Source organism: Camellia sinensis, chromosome 2, assembly GCF_055761805.1.
Source record: "Camellia sinensis isolate YWXY chromosome 2, ASM5576180v1, whole genome shotgun sequence".
Lineage (NCBI taxonomy): Eukaryota > Viridiplantae > Streptophyta > Magnoliopsida > Ericales > Theaceae > Camellia > Camellia sinensis.
The window spans coordinates 60,916,430-60,933,876 of NC_138962.1; the positions used below are offsets into that span (position 1 = coordinate 60,916,430).

A 17,447-nucleotide genomic window follows, 5' to 3' on the forward strand; every position below is an offset into this window, starting at 1 on the left:
ATAAATAATAATACACCCTAAATATATAATTAATACCATAACTAATCACGATAATAATAATAATAATAATAATAATAATAATAATAATAATAATAATAATAATAATAGTGGTAGTAATAGTAAAATAAAATAATTAATGTTGTAGGTAAATGTAATTTAATCGGATTATTAAAACAAACATTTTGGGCCAAATAATAATAACAAAAAAAAAAAAAAAAATCCGCGCTGATTCTTCAGCCTAGCATATAGGATGGTGAGTGTGCATGCATAGCCTTGGTGAATCACCAAAAGGGACATGTGGGGAATGGGCAAAGTGGCACCTGTTGGACAGGTGGTCGAATTTAAACTCGCCACACGTTGTCACACATTGAAAGTTAAAGAAGAGTGAAGCATATTCACCAACTATAAATAAGTTACTAAGCTACTGAGCATTAGCAAAAACAAGAAATATAAACTGAGGCAGAATACGGGTAATAAGAGGGACTCAATAGTAGGAAAGTAAAAGCTAAAGGTAAACAGTAATGTGAGTTATATTATACCTTTAGCTATCATAATATGTTTTATATGTCTTGAGTTACCATAATATATTTTACGAATGTTTTGAGTTATCACAATTTATTTTATATAATTTATGTTTCATGGTTATGTTAATGTTTCAATTACGTGGATTATTTTCTGAACTCTATTTGCTTAAATTAAAATCCATGGATACTGTAGACACCCCATTTTTGACAGCCCATAAGACTTGGGCGTTACTGATGGTTTACTTGGTGATAAAAGGTGTGCAGGGCAAAGGTTCAATCTCTTCGGCAAGGAGAGAGCCAAATCCCAACTTCACACCCCTTTTGGATCAAAACTATTTTGAATGGTTTTTAGACCTTAAAACCCTCTCTTTCAAAACATTTTTGAAATAAAGTTTCTGCGATGTTCCGAGGCTCGCATTTTGTCAAACGTTGCGCTTTTCGGTAAACCGAGCGGGGACGAAGTGGAAATGAATGAAAGAGAGATGAAATCTTTGAAAAATCTATCAAAACACTTTGTTTAGGGGTTTGAAGTTGAAGAAGAGAGGAAAGGAGGGGAGAAAACTAGTTTGGGAGAAGTTCGGCATGAATCCGGGTAGAAGCGAGTCGAGCAGCCCTCGCTGAATCGGGCTTATCTATCTGTACACTTGGAGTTCAGCTATGGGGCCACCACCATCGGAAAGCTTACTTCCGGGGCTTCATTTTGCACTCAAGAATCTCTTAAAGCCAAGTCCGGGTGGGGGAGATATGATCAGTTGAAGTTGGGCATCATCCCGGTTGGATCGAATCTGCGCGGCTTCACCAAAAAGGGCATAACTTTTTCCACAGGAGGAATTTTAATGCAAGGTTTGCGCCATTGGAAAGATAACTTCCGGGGCTTCAATCTGGACATCCATCGGAACTTTTTGACCTCACCGGCCACCCATCGGCACTCTTTTTATCCGACCGGCCATTTATTGTGCCGACCGGCAATTTATTGTGCTGACCGGCCATTTTTGCTGGCCGACGACCTTCCGGAGCATTCTATAGATTGAGTGTGTGCCAGCTGTGCCAGCTGGAGGGCACAGACTGGATCCTCCATACACGTGTATGGAGGATATGCACCCTTGTTTAGCTTCCTCAAGAAGCTTTACACTTTGTTTTGCCTATAAAGGAAGCTCTCCTCTTCCTTATACCAGGTTAGAAGAAAAAACCAGCTGGAACAATAGATACAATCCTCCATATATCTATCCAAGCCTCCCAAACCCAAGAATCCTTTCTCCATTTGCACTACAACCCATAGCACAAGGCTTCCATCCTCCATTCCAGCAGCTAGAGGCTGTTCTCCAGAGCTTAGGAGTGCTGCATTTTGGTCCAAGAAGCTACCAAAGTTTGGTCTTCAAGGGTAAGTGTCGATTCCCTCTTTTTGAGCTTGATTTTGCAACATTTTTCTAGCTATTTTGCTTGCTATTTTGAGCTCCGACCAAAACTGAAAGTACCCTTCATTTGAGCTCTATTTCATGGTTCATTAAGGAAATTTTGTCATTTGAGGTCCCAATCTTGCACTTCCTTCTTTATCTCTCCTTTAGGCCCTAATCTTGCATGTATTTTTTGGCCTATGTATGATCTGTTTTGGAGCATGATGTAAACTGTAGATAGGCTTATTTTGAGCCCTTCTTCAACATTGAAGAAGGGCTCATCACTGTTTGGGGCCTCCATGTGCCACTTGCTTCATTACCCCTCTCTTGGTCCCATTTTTGCATGCCTTGGTAGCCCCTGATGTTGCTGGTTTTGGGCTGAGGTCCGAACTCAAAACAGCCTCATTTTGACCCATTCTTCATGTTTCATTAAGGGTCTTTGGCTGTTTGTTGAATATTTTGTATACTTTGTGTTATAGCCTCTTTTGAGCCTCATCTTGCATGACATTTTGAGTGTATTTATATACTGTTTTTGGGGCTGCCATAAACTGTAAATAGTCATATTATTGGCCCCTATTCACTGTTGTAGAAGAGTCTTTTTCTGTTTGGGCTTTGCATCTACCACTTGCTTCTTTGTCCATTTTTCGGTCCAATTCTTGCATAAGAGCTTAGCCATACCTATGTTTGTTTTTGGGGTTTTTACAGTTCTGTAAAATGTCATATTTTGGGACCCTCTTCAATGTTGTTGAAGGGCCCTAACCTGTTTGGGGTCAGCAGCTGTGAGTTGCTTCTTTATCTCACATTTAGGGCCATTTTTGCATACTAGTTTTGCCCTATGTGTGTTTGCTGTTTGGCCTTGTTTAAAACTGAAAAAATGCTTGTTTTGGGGCTGCCATACTTCTGTCTTCATGCTTCATGTCCATATTGTGCATGCTTTGTATAGCTGTAAGCCATTTCATGTACCTAGTTTTGCATTTCGAGAGTGATTCCGTGCATCGGGTGTCATTTCGCCTTATTTCGGGGCTGTTTTCCCCCTCATTTAGCTACTGAAATTTGCATTGTCTACATATCATATTCCATGTTTTGCCATGTCTTGTTAGAGTGGCATTCCATGCCTTAGGGTCGGTCCTCGGTTTGCGTGCACGTGCGCATGCATTTCGAGGCGTCTCATTTTCATCTTATGGCCTCCTATGTGAGTGTGGCTGAGGTCCACTTGTATTGGTGTAAGCCCATCTTGCATTGTGTATGCCATGTTTCAAAGCGTTGTGCATGTTATGTTGTTAGCATTGTGTATGCCATGTAGTTGCATAGCATGCTTGTATTCTTATTTGCATACCTAGGTTGCATTGCATTGGCATGCATGCTTTGCCTCTTGATCATGTGATAGAGGTTGGGCTTTATGTGTTTGTTTGGTTTGCATGACATTTGAAATCAAAGCGCATACTTGGTTTCTTGGACCATCACGCATCGAAATGCGCAATTGGTGGTCCGAGAATCAAGGAACATACCCCTTTGAGTCAAAAGCATGATAAGGGATGTGTTGGTGTACACATTTTCTTGGAATTTCATGCCATACACTGTCTGTCCTTTGTTGCTGCCAAAACTGTCTTCTGCAGGAAGTTTCTGCCGACCGGCAACATTCAGTGCCGACCGGCCATTTATTCAGTGCCGATAGCTTTATCTCCAGCCGATGGATATTGTACACGGCCGGTGGCCATCCCTCCCAGCCGATGATGTTTTGGAATGCTCATAGAAGGTTCTCTGGGACTTTGACAAGTTTTCAGAGAAGAAAAGGCAGTGAAAACAGAGGCAGCAATGCTATGGCAGCGAGTTTCCGAGCAAGGCGGATCAAGCATGCATCACTCACGTATCCCAAGGCACGGCTGCGGCCACCTTCTGTCTACATTTATTTTGTTAATTAATTAAGGGTCTGTAATAATTAATTAGCTAGGATAGTCGATTTGTTATTCGGACTGTATTATTCTTTCGGTCCCTCCGAGCGAGGGCAAATTTGTAATAAGTGTGGGTGCGTGTGTGCATGTCTTCCAACCCCACGTCTTTCTTCCCTTTTATTTACCCGCTTATGATGGTAGACTAGGGCATATTTAAATTAGCATACCTTATGCTATGCATGCGTGCATCCATACATTTGTCTTACATGCACCAGGCTCGGCGCATCATGCTAACAGCATTAGCATTTCAAATCTAACTTGAATACATGCTACCTGTGCATTTTCACATGTCATTCATAGACTAGCCGAGCCTACTCTAGTGACATTCCGTGTGCGTTGCATTAGGCATTTAAACATGGACTTGGATCATGCATTGATTGCTAACGAGTTCTTTGTTTTGGCACGGAGTACGATGTAAGTATTTATGCTTTAGCATCCTTGCATGCGTGTGAGTGTTGCCATGATAGCATGATTACCATGAGGCTAGTTGCTTACGTGATATTACTGCTTGAATGCCTGTGGATGGAGGTCGAATTGCTTAAATTGGAATAACACATTAAAACTGTGAATTTTAAAGCCCACTAGATAGTGGCAAAACCATCTTTTCTAAAAGCCCACTTGAGGGTGGCAAAACCTGCATTTTAGCCTACTTGCGAGTAGCAAACCATTTTCAAAACAAACATGAAATGTTTTGTTCCAATTTAGGCGATTTGGTCTATACTTGTTTGCTGTGCGCATAACATAGTAATTCTAGGCTAATAACCAGAATAAGAACACATAAGCGTTTTCAAAACAGAATATCACGGTTAGTAGAGGCCGGTCTTCGGACCGGGCGAAAGGGGGTGCTCATAGCTGACCTTCCCCGATCGTACCCAAGCTCCCGAGCCGAGACAACTCCGGTGATGACGGACATGTGGGCTTCAGCACCGAGTCAGGGTTTCCTAAATTCTCCCAATTTAAAAATATTTAGGTGGCGACTCTGTATCTGGCAAAGCAGTCCATGTTTGGCACAACTTTTTCAAAAATCTGTTTCTCAAAACGATTTGCCAGATTTGGACTCTTTGGTTCAGATAGAGAACCGTGACACATAATTGAGAGTCCGAACTATAGTAACCCCAAATGAACAGAACGGGACTCATCCCTCCCGGGGCGTTCGGGGGACGTCTACAGATACGTTTGTTTAAATTTTAGAAATTATTTGACAATGATTTGATAATCAATTATTTTCTGTAAGTACTACCACAGGAGTCCCACGCCTTGGAGGACTTAAATAAACCATGGGATTTTGTTTGGCCATTTTGTGGTCCTCTGTTTGTCATGGATCCATTGACTTATGTTCTGTTTGTCACTCCAGTGCCTTTTGTTCTGTTTTGTACCGTGGTTATAGTTATTACGTAATTTATGTATTTTAGTTTCTGCTACTTAATTAATTTATTCAACTTAAATTATGTTAATGTTTTAGTGTAAATAACTATCCATGACTATTTTATGCCCCTATACTCACAGTATAATAGTTCTCACTCTGTTATGTGTTTATAGTTGTTATTCCTTTCAGGTGACGAGATTTAGCTGGATCAAGATGGGGGATAAATCGCAATGTTTTCTTTTTCTTTTTTTTCTTTTTTATTTATTTACTATTTGTATTTCTGATTAGACTCTTATAATAAAATAAAAAACCCAAATGACTATTTTTTTTTCTTTTTAATAAACTTGGTACCCATTTATTTTATTTTAATTTATCTGCTTGCGTTACTAATACAGAAATTTTAGAATTATTTTATTTTTATTGTCTTGTTATGACGCCAAACCTTTGGGTACTGGGTTTGGGTTGTGACAGATTATGCCAGCAAATACTAGGCAGCTTATAATGAGATCAACAACTGTATTGAACAACTAGCGATTGCCTCATTTAAGCTAGGCTTGCAGTCGACCAATAAGCACCATCAATCCTTGACTAAGAAGCCTCCCACTGATGTAGGCAGCTTAACGAGCCGAATAGAGCAACATTGCAAGATCAAAGATGATCTTCGAAGATCGGAAGAACTAAAGCCCGTATGCCTTTTGCCGAAAACTCTGTAGAAAGAAGGAAGGAAAGCTCATGATCCTAAAAGAAGGAGTCAGATGCAATCGCCTAACATCCTAAGCTACGAAAGGAAGCCTTCAGAGCAGTGGTTACCACCTTCGCAAAGCCGATATATCGGATACTGATGAAAATCTAGAATGAACCCTACTTTTTGTGGTCTCCAAAAATAATTAGAAACCTATCTCTTCGAAATTGAAGGTTGCGGTGCTCTTACCACGAGGACTATGGACATCTCACCGAAGATTACAAGGCGCTGAAGTAATTCCTAGAAGAGTTAGTATAGAACGGTCATTTACGAATATTCGTTGATCATTCTATGGGCCACAAAGAAAAGCACGGAGATAAGGAACGAAACACCCAGCCAACAACAACCATCAACATGATATATTCGATCTCCTTGAGGAAATAGATAAACCAAGTCAGGAGAGAGATCAGAAGGTTGGCACACTTCAGAGAAGTGATGGCCTTGTCTGAAAGCTCCGCAAAGAGAATAAGTTCTTCAGAAGGAAGGATCTTGTTTTCCGATGAAGACTTGTTGTGGATTCATCATTCACACAGTGACGCTCTAGTGGTAACCTTGCAAATTGGAGAATTTACTGTCAAGAGGATACTGATGGATCAAGACAATTTTTCAGAGGTCACGTACAACAGGTTGTTCAAAAGTTAGGATTGTCACATGTCGACCTGTATCCTGCAGGATGCACCATTGTACGGCTTTAATTCTATCCCGATTTTTCCTCTCCTCTTTCTAATAAAGGCAAGAGTAGTAACCCAGTAGGTGGAATTTGAGGTGGTGAACGCCCTCTCCCCATACAATGCGATAATAGGAAGGGCTTGACTTCACAAAATGAGAGTAGTTCCATTTACCTTTCATCAGGTTATATGGGCCAAGATTTCCCCCCATTGCCTTGCTGCCAGATTTGTCTTTCCTGCTATTTCCTTGCTACCACACACACACACACACACACACACACATATATATATAGGCAACAATTGAGGGCAAAAGTGTATCCCAATCTCTAAGCCAGGGGATTGATTTTTCAATCCTAGCTCATCTAAGGGCAAGGTAATTCGGTTGGGGTGTGGGAATAATACTCCAGGTGGAGTAGCAGTCCCACTGAATAAGGAAGCAAACAAACAAGCTTTTGTGGGACCCACCTCTATACTACTCCAATCTCATTATCAGCAAAACAAACATGACCATAGGGTTTACGAAAGGAAGAGAGGGGAAGGGGGAGGCAATAATTATGTAAGGTAAATGAGTGAAAATTTGATGTGAGATGGTGATATGGCAATTCATCATTGGTTGCCCTTAAACTTCGGTTTTGCGGGACAATCATAAGTAATTTAATCCCCAAAAAAATGATGAAAACGGTTCAATTTTTATTTTTTTATTTTTTTGGGGGTACTACACTCCCTAACATATGCCAAAAAAACGACAACATAGGGCCGAATTAAAAGTTTTAGTTCGGCAACTTCTAACCGAACATTATTCATATGTTTGGCACTTTGAATGTAATCTTAATGCGCACTTATATTTTGGTTGTGCAATGAACTTTAGTTTATTTATTAATCAAATTGGTTGATGCATCGTTATCTTTATTTGTTAAATTTTGATGGGTCAAACTTGTTCATAGACAAGAGATTATACATTTTTATAATGTTTGGTGACACACGTCTGAACATGGCATCAGAGAGATCAATGACACAGAAAGGTCGGCGGTGAAAGATCGGTTATGAGAGAAATCGATGGCAGAGAGATCGCATGTGACAAAAATTGATGGCAGAGAGATTGATGATGGACAGAGATCAACGGCAAAGCTCTGTCGACGGTGAGAAAAAGTTTGAGTTCAACTGTAAGAGTTCAACAATTGACGGTAAGAGAAAACTTGAGTTTAAAAATGAGAGTTCAACAGTAAAAGGTTTTGGGAGATAAAAGAATCTAGGAGGAGTGCTAAGGAATATGCATTTTGGTGGGTGTGATATTTTTAAAACAATGCTTTTAGTATTATTTGGGGGATTGTTTGAAATTTTTTAAGAATTTGAATTTTGTAGGTGGGATCTAAAGAAATGGAGGGTTTCAAAGTATTAGTTGAAGTACTAATTGCAGCACTCATACAGTAAAGATTAGATTTGGTATCGTAAAACTTTTAAATTATTTTACGCCAAGTAATTTTTTTATCTCTCTATTTAAAACATAAAATTATATACAAAGAAAAATAAAACTCGAAACCAAAACTTTCAATTGAATAAAGAAAGCCTTTACCATTTATAGAGAGAGTATTGGCAACAAGTTCGTCCAACTCTCCTTTTATTTACACCAACCTCCACACAAGCATGCTCATTTCAATAAAAATAAGATATAAGTAAGGTTGGTTATTATAAATGTCATAACTGAATCATTTTAAGTTATAATGAAAAATAAAAATAAAAAATTGAGTTATAACTAAACCACCACATAAAGTATAACTAAAAACTTTTAAATTATAACTAAAATAATATTATAACCAACATCCCAATGAATCATAATCAATAACACAACATGTACAACTAAATTATAACTAACACCACAATAGAATATAACTAAAAATCACAAATATTATAACTGGATCATATACACTCCAAAAGAGGGTGTATCATAGGATTTCCTATATTTTATTTATTGGTTTGGAATAATAATAAGGAGAATTGCTTACTATTTTGTATATCAGATCAATCATGACCTATTATTTTATTATTAAAAAAAAAAACCTTAAACTATTATGGATCAGGTTCTTTTATCTACTCAATAAAAATAAAATAAAAAAATAAATCCTGGAACACGGATCTTTCTTTCTCAATTGTTAGATTATAAATTTTAATACATGATTTAATAATTAAAAGTTTATTAAGACATGGTGATGCATAATAATTGCAAACAGGATGGAAGAATTTGGGAGACAAATGGATTCTTAGCGAAATCCTGAGATTCTCGAGATCGGAAAAGTTGCATAATTTTCATAGGTACATCATTATTTAAAAAGAAAAAAACCTTGAATTATGGACCAGGTTCTTTTATCTACTCAATAAAAATAAAATAAATAAATAAACAAATCCTGGGACACGGATCTTTCTTTCTCAATTGTTAGATTATAAATTTTAATATGATTTAATAATTGAAAGTTTATTAAGACATGATGATACATAATAATTGCAAACAGGCATGGAAGAATTTGGGACATAAAGGATTCTTAGCAAAATCCTGAGGGGTGTGCATAATACCGCCGAAACCATCGAAACCGCCAAAATTGCACTGAACCGCACTGCCAAGGCAAATTTGTTATTATTTGCCAATCGAACTGCCGATTTTTGGTAAGAAAAATGGAAAATTCTGGTGACACTTTTATCAATCCGCCGGTTTTTATTTTTCTTCCAAACCGCACCGACCCGCACCGCTATTAAATCATGTCTTATAATATTTTAAAAATTCTTTTTTATTTAAGTTTGCTTGTTGTTCTATACCTTAGAATATAGTATTACATTACTGCTCGAGAGGAATTCAAGATGTCAGTAATCCAAAATAAAGTTGGATTCCAATTCACTTTTCAATCTTTTTTTTTTTTGTGGCCATGTTGCAAACTTGCATCAGCTCACTTTTCAATCTAAATACTTTTCAACAGTAAACATTTTCAATATATTGTAAACCCTGAATGATATTAAATTTATGTATTGTATTTGATTATTGTAGCTTCCACAGATGCTTGTAATGAACTGATGGCATAGTCGTTGATATTATCATGTTGTTGCTACACTTGTTGCATCAGAAGAAAGTTTCGCAAGATGCTTAACATCACGGTATCTCTCGTCTTTTTTTTACTCTTTGATTTAAGTTTTGTAATTTGAATTATATTTTTTATAAACCGCCAGTCCGCCTGAACCGTCAAGGCAAATCCGCCATTATTTGCCAACCGAATCGCCAGTTTTTTTATAAGAAAAATGACAAATTCTAGTGACACTTTTATCAATCCGCCACCCGCCATACGGTTTCTATTTTTCTCTCAAACCGCACCGACCCACACCGCGCACACCCCTAATCCTGACATCCTCGAGATCAGAAAGGTTTGCATCGTTTGACTTCTAAGATATTATGCATGATGTTTCTTGTGTTAATGAATTTTCAATCATCAAATCATGTCATAAAATTTATGTACGTCAAAATTTTTATATGATCTAACAGTTAGGAGTGAATTATAAGAGAAGGATGGAAAAATTTGGGAGGTTAGGAGGGAATTACAAGAGAAGGGTGGAAACTTTTGGGAGATCTAGGCTTCTTGACCAAATTCTAACGCTGTGTTTAATTGAGAAATTTGAAAAAAGATTAGAAAAGGAAAGAGAAATATGTGTAAAATTAGGTGAAATGTAGGTAATAAATTTTATTTATATTTCACCTATTTTTTCCCTTTCCCTTTCCTTTTTTCTTTTCAAATCCCTTCCCAAATCTCCCAACCAAATATAGTGTAAGGGTCTTGAGACTAGAAATGTTGCATAATTTCCATAGTTGCACCACTTCAAATTTAAGATATTATGCACTTATTAGGGACTTTTCGCAGCAAAAGTGTTTGAAGATCAGGATTAGACACGGCATTCATGCAAGCTTGGTTCACTTCCTTTTAAGATCTTTTCTAAAAAAAATAGAAAGTAAAATAAAATATTAAGGACGAAACTTCAAATGCAACAGAAAAGCAAAGCAAGAGGAATGAAGGAAAGAAATATTTACATGCGACAGGATCCCAATTGAATCTTACCAATCCCAGAAACTCACTTTTGCTGCTTCAGAAACAAATGCTAATAATGATGAGCAATGGAAACCAATCAAAGAAGACAAGGGAACGACCAATATATATGACTTTTCTTTGCCATTCACAAGGTAGAGTCAATGTAAAACAAGCGATCAAACTAATAAGTAGTGTAGTAGGAGAGGTTTAAGATAATTTTTTTTTATTAATTAAGGTCCGTCGATGAAATTTCTCTGTGATCATATCAGAGAAATTTCGAAATTTCTATGTCAGGGCTGAAGTTTCTCTGAGTTAGGTAGAAATTTCTTTGAGTCGAATTTTCTCTATGAAAATGGTGAGGGACCCCAACTACTATAAAAACATTGTATGTCTTTTATCTTATAAAATCTTAATATCAGAGATCTTAAAAAAATTCTCCTTAGTTTAAGCTCTCCCATGGAATAATAATTCCTTACAATGATAAATGATAATTCCATTTATAATGTATTTTTTTTTTTTAAATCAACCAAATAATAACAATATATATTTTGACTGAATAATTATTCTATTCTATTCCATTCTAAAGAACCAAACACTGCTTTAAAGTAAAAGGGATAAGGGTTTGAGAGTTGAAAACTGAAATAATTATTGTACCTTCAACTTTTGTGGAATTAAATCTCAATCTTCTGTAAAATCACTTCAAGATCAATGTAGAAAAATCCATCCAGACTCATTGGGGGCTTTCCACGGAATCTCCTGTTCCAAAAATCATAAGATCAAAGGTTCCGCCTTTAGTTCAAGATTTGTTAGGGGAAAAAAGGTTTGATAGGAAAAATCATAAATACATAAATACATAAAATGAAGAAAAATAAAAGGCACACAAGTCATAAGTTTAATTTTTAAATTTTTAGAATAATAGTTCCAAATTCTATTTTTTGGAGCCAAAAGAACAAAATGATTTGAAAGATCATATTATCCTACTTATCTGTCTATTTGTCCACTGTCCAACTAACTCTCTAAGTGCTAACTATTTATCCATGTGTCATCTTTTTATTTGTCTACATATCACATATTTGTCCCTTAATTTGTCCATCTATCCATATCACTACCACCACCACCAGCCAGCAAGGCAATGATCCAGCAATAGTGGAATAAAATTAGGAAGAATAAAATAAAACAGGAGATTTTACAACATGGAGTTGAGGGTGGGTCATTTGGCAATCCAGCCAACATAGGCAGACACCCATGTGGAGGAATAGGTAATGGAGCAAAGATTATTAACATGAAAAGGGAAGCACGCCTTAAAGTGCAATAATTGAATCCATTTAGGACGTAAAATTTCAGAGCAACTAGATGATAGTACTAAGTACCATCCACTTTGTAAGATCAGGTCGGATGGAATTATTAATATGATAAGGTTGAATGAAAAAAATATTAATATAGTTATATTAAGTTAAAAAATGTGAGATAAATTTGAAAAAAAAAAGTGGGGTAAATAAGAATATTTATGGAGTGTAATTTTTGCTGTATTTTCTTGTACAGAAAAGATTTGTACCTTTATGTATTTATAATTATTTTGTATTAACAAGTGCACTAATCTATGGTTTTCCCTCAAAAAAATTGAAAGCACACCTTGCTTTTGGGTCATATGTGCATGTCTAGTTAGTAAGGGGGAAAATATTAATGCTGTGTTTGGTTTGGGAATTTGAGGAGGGATTTGAAAAAGGAAATGAAAAAAGTAGGTGAATTATGAATAAATCATGCCTATATTTCACATAGTTTCACACACCTTTTCTCTTTCCCTTTTCAAATCCCTCCCCAAATCCCCCAACCAAACACAGCATAAGTGTAACGGTTAAATCATCTTACATGATGTTATTTGTTAATAAAAATTATAAATGAAATTAAGTGAGAAGTCTTATATCTTATTAATCCAATAATATTATGGTTCCTACCATAAATTGAGATTCCTCATTAGATTTGATATTACTACATGATATCACCGTCACATCCAATATTTAATCCTATGTCTTTTTTTCATGTAGAAAACAAAATGGAATTGAACAAGGCAATTGCCCTTACAATGATAAATGATAATTTTATTATTTGTTCAAAAAAAAAAAAGAAAAAAAAAAGGCAATTGCCTTTACAATGATAAATGATAATTCCATTATAATGTGTTTTTTATTATTTTTTTAAATCAACCAAATAATAACAATATATATTTTGACTGAATAATTATTCTATTATATTCCATTCTAAAGAACCAAACACTACTTTAAAGTGATAGGGCTAAGGGTTTGAGAGTTCAAAAGTGAAATAATTATTGTACCTTCAACTTTTGTAGAATTAAATTTCAATCTTCTGTAAAATAACTTCAAGATCATTGTAGAAAAATCCATCCAGACTCATTGGAGGTTTTCCACGGAATCTCCTATTCCAAAAATCATAAGATCAAAGGTTCCGCCTTTTAGTTCAAGATTTGTTATTTGATAGGAAAAACCATAAATACATAAATACATAAAATGAAGAAAAATAAAAAACACACAAGTCATAAGTTTAATTTAAAAAAATTTGGAATAACAGTTCCAAATTCTATTTTTTGTGGCCAAAATTTGAAAGATCATATTACCCTAAATAACAAAATAATTTGAAAGATCATATTACCTAATTATTTGTCTATTTGTCCACTATCTAACTAACTCTCTAAGTGTCAACTATTTGTCCATGTGTCATCCATTTATTTGTCTACATATCACCTATTTATCCCCTAATCTATCCATCTATCCATATCACCACCACCACCACCACCACCACCACCACCACACCAGACGGCAGGCAATGATCCAGCAATAGTGGGATAAAAAAAATTCTTCAAAACAATAATTTATCTTTCTCACCAAATAATTTCATTAGTCATGTTCTTATTTCCACAAAAAATCAATTCTAAGACCCAATACGTGATCCCATAGAAATAGACTTATCCCCGATAAATTCAAAAAAGAAAATAAGAATTTGGATTAGGGGGGGTGGAATTACACTGACATGGTGTTAGTGAAAAGTATTTACAAGAAAGTAGAAAACATCACAAATATTAATAATTAATATCATAAACTTTTTCATTAATATATAATAATTTTTAAAAACCATCCTGAGCAATAATTCCCCTTAAAAAAAATGGTGAAAATCCATAAATTTTGTTAGATTATAATTTTGAATTAATTTTTTCTTTTTTTAGAACTAAAAAATAGTCGTAAAGGCATCAAATTCTGTCAAACTCTAAACCAGAACATCGATATTTAAATATTGAATGAATCGATCCAAAGCATCAATTCATGACGCATATTATAAACTTATGAATTTTAGAATCCTAGTAATTAATTGATGCCTTTTATCTAGATCAGAAAAAAGGGAAAGCAACGCTAAAGGAAAAAAAACAAAAAGAAAGAGAAAAAAAAAAAGAAGAAGAGCGAATATACCTTATCTGTGCATTGAACGCAAAGCCACTGGAATCGGAAACACAAGCCACTGGAGTTTCGGTTGTAATTTGTATGTTTCTGAAGGAAAATGGGTGGTGGGTGAAGGGGAATTAGGTAATCAGAGATGGCTCTCCTCTTACTTCAGCCAACAACATTCACAAACAAGGACTTAATTCTGATCCAAATGATTTTTCTTTGAAAAGAAAATGAAAGAAAATTAACAATCAAAATAGGAAAAGTAGCATTCATACTGGTGGTAGGGTCCACATTGCAGAGCACGCCATTGCTGACTCGGGGAAGTCTAGTTATCTTTTGAAAAGTGTTGGTGTAGGATCAGCGTCACGGGACGCTTTACATGCATTGTAATTGGTGAAGGGAATAGAATTCACAATTTTGTGTTGGTTCATTGGAAAACATAAGAGAACATAATGGGTTGTGATTAATGAAGATCATCGCACGCCACTCCCCAAGATCAATCAATAATTTTTCTTTTTGCAGACCTTGCCTATCTGAATTAGTTTAGTTTTTAGTTCGTGCAAATATCATTTTATCCCAACCTTTCATGTATTTTTTAATATGATCTCGAAACTTCCTGATCGATACCTAAATGTTACACATTTAATCTGTTAACGTACACTTTATTAGTCTATTTATTTGTTTTATTTTATAATTTTGTGTGATTTTGTATATTTATGCATATTTTGAATGTTTGTACATAAATTATTATAAATAATATATTTTAATATTACATTATAAAATAAAATAAAAAAAATAATAATAAGATAAAAATCTTTTGCTGATTCACCCCACCGTCATATCCATCCAACATCATCATGATATACCTAATAATAAAAAGACAAAAAAAAGAAAAAGGAGAAAGAAAGTTGGCCCGCCAACTTTCCTCTAATTATTATTAATTTTATTATTTGCTTTTGTTTTGCAGGTCTATAAATTGTGGAGCTTGGGTAAGGCATGGACACACGGAGGGGAAGAGTACAGCAAGAGAGTTGGAAAGAAAAATTAGTGAGAGAGTGTAGGGTGTTTCTTTTGTAGAATAATAGTTTCACAATCACGTGGAACTAATTTCCTAATCTTAGGTTTAAGATGAAACTCTAATCAAGTGATTGGGGTAATTTGTATTTAGTTTTGTAGAATTTTAATTAATTTGAGTACTGTTGTATAACTTAGATTTTTATGCAAGTATTATTTTATCAAATTATGTGTTCATTGATCATGAATACATATTATACAAATGATTTTCATGCTTGTGTAATAAAATTGTCAGACGAGTCATACTTAGTAAGTCGGATCGTGCATCAACCTTAATTTAGCAGTAATGATCCGTGACTTTATAATTTTAAAATACAAATCTTTTTAAGTGATGTGTCCCGACCAAGACACATCGAAGTACCTATTTCAATGTAAGATTAGTGGTGGATTCCAAGCCCTAAGGTTTTCCTTTTATTATTTTCAATCCTCTAGTTAGAAATCTTTAAATTAAAGTCAACTTTCATAATCTCTGTGGTTCGACATCCGTTCTCAATCGTTATACTTCAGAGTAATGTTTATTACTCGGTTTTAATTAATATATTTTGGTGTGCAAACGATCACATCACTTCCTATAATATCAATTTATCGCTTAAACTTTTGAAATTTTAGTTGACTTGGTCTCTGCCATTACATTTCGTCTACAATTAAACGGAACTTACTGACATGATACCAAATTTGATTTGAAACTTCATTTTATCTCTCAAACTATACCTTAAAAATCAATTAGCCCCCCAAATATTAAAAAAATATATATATAATATTTAATTAATATTTTATCTAAAAACGAAATTTTAATTTTAAATAAAAAAATTGAGTATTAGTCATGTTGAGTATTCTTTAGATGCTAATTGAATTTTAAATTTTTTTTCTCACTCAATTTTGAAATTACTATTAGTCGATCAATTCTATTGAAATTAATTTGGAGAATAAACTAGTCACAATTACATGCGCACACACATAGAGTAGCTAAGAAATTTTTAGCTCAATAAGTTTCTCCAGGATTGACTTGAGATAATTTGAGACCTATGAAGCACAGGTACAGGTATGAGTACTAGTACTAATACAATACATGATTTGCTCGCCGGAGGGTTCACTGGGGGACTACCCGTTCCCCTTTGGACTTGCTTGCAAGTCATCTGGTGGAATCATCCGCCTGAATCGGAAACTTGAAGAGCTTGGACCAGCCCGACCCATCCACCCAGGACAAACTGCATCATCAGTTGGCGCCGTCTGTGGGAACTTGTGGTTTATTCGTGCGCTAGTTGTGTTCACTATCGCCGGAGCCCCCCTTTCTTCCCGTTACCTTTTCCTCTCACCCGTCCAGGTGTATGGTCACGACTAGATCCATGGCTTCTCATCATAATACCGCCAATCATCAAACAAACCCTCCCCATCCAAACAACCCACCACAGTACATCATTGAACTTACCAACAGCATTAACCGCATGGCCGAGCAAAACCAGGCCCTGATCAGTGCTTTACTTCAAAGAAACCCCCCCACTCCACCTCCAGATATTCCACCTAACCAAGGCCATGATCGCCCACCACCACAGCCTCGACCTCCAGGCAATCCCCCTCCACCAGTCGGAGAAATCAGAGTCATTTCAGGCGGCCTTGCTTGCGGGGGACCATCCCGCTCGGCTCAGAAGGCAGAGCTCAGAAAAATAAGGCAGGGCTCAAACAAAGCAGTGGCGACGGTGGACCGACCTTCCAAACAGTCAAAACAGTGGATCGAACCCATCACCTTCACGGACACCGACTGTGCAGGAGTCCGTTACCCACATGATGACCCCCTTGTCATTTCCGCCATCCTCTCCAACTACAAGGTCAGACGAGTTCTCATAGACAACGGCAGCTCTTCAGACATCATCTTCCTCAATTGCTTCCGCCAGCTCAAGATTGGAGAAGAAAGCTTGTCTCCTCTCCAAACCCCTCTGGTCGGTTTCACCGGCGACCGTGTGACCTCCATCGGCTCCATCAATCTACCTATAACCCTTGGCGAACACCCGAGGCAGACCACTAAGTTGCTCACTTTCCTTGTGGTCGACTGCCCCTCTGCTTACAACATCATCCTTGGCCGCACAGCCCTAAACGCCTTCCAAGCCATCACATCCACATATCACCTTGCCATCAAATTTCCTACCGATCTCGACGTCGGAACTGTCAGAGGAGAACAGACCGTGGCCAGGGAGTGTTATGTCGCCTTCTTCA

The 17,447-nt window shown here is 36.2% G+C and overlaps 1 protein-coding gene across 5 annotated transcripts in view; it reads right to left on the reverse strand.

The window, feature by feature from the left end:
* Positions 1 to 14,568, reverse strand: part of LOC145820063 (putative disease resistance protein At4g27220) — a 42,786-nt gene extending 28,218 nt beyond the window's left edge. The window contains exons 1-4 of one of the 5 annotated variants that reach the window (XM_082914556.1): positions 14,438 to 14,568; positions 14,187 to 14,325; positions 13,040 to 13,141; positions 11,362 to 11,463 (exon numbers count right to left, since the gene is read on the reverse strand). The gene's annotated coding sequence lies outside the window, so the exon portion shown is untranslated. Of the gene's footprint in view, positions 1 to 11,361; positions 11,497 to 13,039; positions 13,142 to 14,186; positions 14,417 to 14,437 lie in introns of those variants that run through there. The other 4 variants (XM_082914555.1, XM_082914557.1, XM_082914560.1 and 1 more) reach the window with 4 other exon arrangements.
* Positions 14,569 to 17,447: the final 2,879 nt, after the last annotated feature.